The sequence below is a fragment of the Mastomys coucha genome, unplaced genomic scaffold (assembly GCF_008632895.1).
Source record: "Mastomys coucha isolate ucsf_1 unplaced genomic scaffold, UCSF_Mcou_1 pScaffold3, whole genome shotgun sequence".
Classification (NCBI taxonomy): Eukaryota; Metazoa; Chordata; class Mammalia; order Rodentia; family Muridae; genus Mastomys; species Mastomys coucha.
Window position 1 is genome coordinate 20,094,096 of NW_022196909.1, and position 3,980 is coordinate 20,098,075.

Here is a 3,980-nt window from a genome sequence, read left to right on the forward strand (position 1 = left end):
AAAAAAAAAAAAAAAAAAAAAAAAAAAAAAAAAAAAAAAAGAAATGGGAGAGATCTCATATTGCTACTTAAAAACACACCTAAAATCTCTCAAAGAAAAAGAGGCAAAAATACCCAAGAGGAATAGATGGTAGGAAATATTTCAATATTTCAGGGCTGAAATCAATCAGTTAGAAAAGAATAATATAAAGAATCAACAAAATCAAGACCCGTTATTTGAGAAAAATTAACAAGATAAACAAACCCTTAATGAAACTACTGAAAAGACAGAGAAAGAGAGTACCCAAATTAACAGAATCAGAAATCAAAAGACAGACATCACAAGAGAAACTGAAAAAAAAAAATCATTAGGTCTTAACTTCAAAAGCCTTTACTCCACAAATCTGGAAAATCTAAGTGGATGCATTTCTAGACAGATATCACAAATCAAATTTAAATTAAGATCAGGTAAACTATATAAAGAGTGTCATAACCCCCAAGAAACTATGAGCATTCACTAAGTCTCCCAACCAAAAACAAACAAACAAACAAAAAACCCAAGACCAGATGGTTTTAATGAAGATTTATACCAGTCATTCAAACTTTCAGACCCTAAGAAAGAAATTGAAGAACATATCAGAAGATGAGAAGATCCCCCATGTTCATGATCAGTAAGATTAACACAGTGAAAATGACCATCTTACCAAAAGCAATCTAAAAACTTAATGCAATCCTTATCAAAATTCCAATATCACTCTTTTCACAGACCTTGAAAAAGCAATTCTATATGGAAAAAGAGAAAACTCAGGATAGTCAAAACACCAATACTCTTCAAACTATTCCAAAAAGCAGAAACAGAACACTACCTAATTCATGCTACGAGGCTGCAGTTACCCTGGTACCTAAATTACACAAAGACCCAATGATTTTTTTTCCATTTTTTTAAATGAACATCAATGCAAAAATACTCAATAAAATTCTTGTAAACTGATTCCAAGAGCAAATCAAAGACATCATTCACTATCACCCACCAATGGAGGGATGGATCAATATATGAAAATCCATCAACATAATTTACCATATAAACAAACTGAAAGAAAAAAAACCACATGATCATCTCCTCAAATGCTGAAAAACTCTGATAAAACCGAACATCCTTCATGTTAAAATCCTTGGTGAGATCAAAGATACAAGGTCATACCTAAACATAATCAAAGCAATATACAGCAAGCCAACAGCCAATATCAAATTAAATGCAGAGAAACATAAAGCAATTCCAATAAAATCAGGGACAAGACAAGGCTGCTCACTCTCTCCCTATTTATTCAATATAGCATTTGAAAATTTTAGCTAGATCAATAAGACAACAAAAAGAGATCAATGGGATACAAATTGGAAAGGAAGAAGTCAAAGTATCACTATTTACAGATGATTTGAAAGTATACATAGAGGACCCACAAAACTCTACCAGAGTACTGCAAGGAAGCTGATAAGCACCTTAATAAAAGTGGCTGGGTATAAAATAACTCAAAGAAATTAGTAGCCCCACCTTTATATAAATGATAAATGGGCTGAGAAAGAAATTAAGGAAACAACACCCTTCACAATAGCCACAAATAGTATAAAATATCTTGGTTGTAACTCTAACCGAGCAAGTATAAAATCTGTCTGACAAGAACTTTCAGACCCTAAGAAAGAAATTGAAGAATATATCAGAAGATGAGAAGATCCCCCATGTTCATGATCAGTAAGATGAACACAGTGAAAATGACCATCTTACCAAAAGCAATCTAAAAATTTAATGCAATCCTTATCAAAATTCCAATATCACCTTTTTCACAGACCTTGAAAGAGCAATTCTATATGGAAAAAGAAAAAACTCAGGATAGCCAAAACAATCCTGAAAAATATAAGAAACTCTGGAGGTCTCACCATCCCTGATCATAAGCTGTACTATAGAGCAACAGTGATAAAAATTGTATGATATTGGTGAGGTTCATCAATGGAATAGAATTAGGGATCCAGAAATAAATCCATACAACTATGAACACTTAATTTTCAACATAAAGCCAAAAACCATACAATGGAAAAAGAAAGCATCTTCAACAAATAATGCTGGTCTAACTGAACAAAATTAATGTCTAAGTAGATCAAAGATCTCAACAGAAACCAGACACATTAAATCCAATAGAAGAGAAAGTGGGAAATACCCTTGAATGCATTGGTACAGGAAAGAATTTCTTAAACAGAACACTAATGTCTCAGGCTCTAAGATCAATAGTTGATAAATGGGACCTCATGACACTTAAAAATTTCTGTAAGGTGAAAGATGCTGTCAATGAGACAAAACAGCAGCCCATAGACTGGGAAAAGACCTTCACTGACCCTACATCTGACAGAAGGATAATATATTAGAAAACAACTCAAGATATATATACTCAAGATATATATAAATACTCCAGCAAACCAAATAACCCAATTAAAAAAAATTAAGTACATAGCTAAACAGAATTTTCAACAGAGAAAACTCAAATAGCCAAGAAGTACTTAAAGAAATGATCATTGTTCTTAGCTATCAGGGAAATTCAAATCAAAATGACCATGATATTCCACATTACACCAATAAGAATTGCTAAGATCAAAAACTCAAGTGGCAGCACATGCTGCTGAGGATGTGGATCTAGGGGAACACTCCTCCATTGCTGGTGTGATGGCAAACTTGTAAAATCACTCTGGAAATTGAACTGGCTACTTCTCAGAAAATTAGAAATTTTGCTACCTGAAGACCCAGCTATACTGCTCCTGGGATACAACCAAAAGATGTTCTACCATACCACAAGGACATGTGTACCATTATGTTCATAATAGCCAAAACCTGGAAACAACCCATATGTCCCTAAACTGAAGAAAAGATACACAAAATGTGGTTCATTTACACAGTGGAATACAATTCAGTTATTAAAAACAAGAACATAATGAATTTTTTAGGAACTAGAAAATATCCTGAGAGAGGTAACCCAGACACAAAAGGACATGTATGAGACTTAATCAATTATAAGTGGATAATACCCATGAAATATCAGACACCCATGATGTACTACCACAGACCTAAAGAAGATAAGAAAAAGGCCCAATCAAGGATGCTTGAATCTTACTTAGATGGGGGAATAAAATAGTTCCAGGAGGCAAAGTAAGGGAAGTAACTGGGTGGGAGAAGGGATGGAGAGTGAATTAGAGGGGGGTCAGGTTCAAGTGTGGGGAGACACAAGAGAGAGGCCTAAGAAGGCTAAGACAATGAATTGAAATCTGCAGTTGCCAGGGGTAGGAGTGTGGGGAAAATCTCTTTAGAAGTGTCAAAAGTAGTCAATGAGGTTGATCTTTCTCTACATACATAAGAGTGAAGATATGGAATCTGAAAAGACCACCTCCTGTAGCCAGGCAGGACTCCCAGTGAAGGGATAAGGACAGCGACCCACACTCAAAACTTTTGACCCAAGATTTGTCCTGTCTAAAAGAAATGCAGGGACAAAGATGGACCAGAGACTGAGGGACTAGCCAACCAATAATAGGACCAATTTGAGACTCATCCCATGGGCAAGCACCAATCCATGGCATTATTAATGATAGTCTGTTGTGCATACAGACAGGAGCCTACCATAACTGTCCTTTGAGAAGCTTAACCCAGCACCTGACTTAAACAGATGCAGATACCCACAGACAAACAGTGGACAGAGGCTGGGGACTCTTTTTTACAGTTCAAATGTTTCCCCACTTCCTGGTCGCCCCTCCAAAATTCTTCACTCCATTTTCCACTCCTCTTTGACTCTGAGATGGTGCTCACTCACCTTCGAGATTCCTCTGTTGTGAATTATCTGATTAGTTCTATACCCATTATTTTATTGGATTGTTTGGTTTTTTGATAGTTAGCTTCTTGAGTTCCTTATATATTTTAGATATTGACCTTCTATCAGATGTGGGGTTAATGAAGATTTTTTTTCCCAA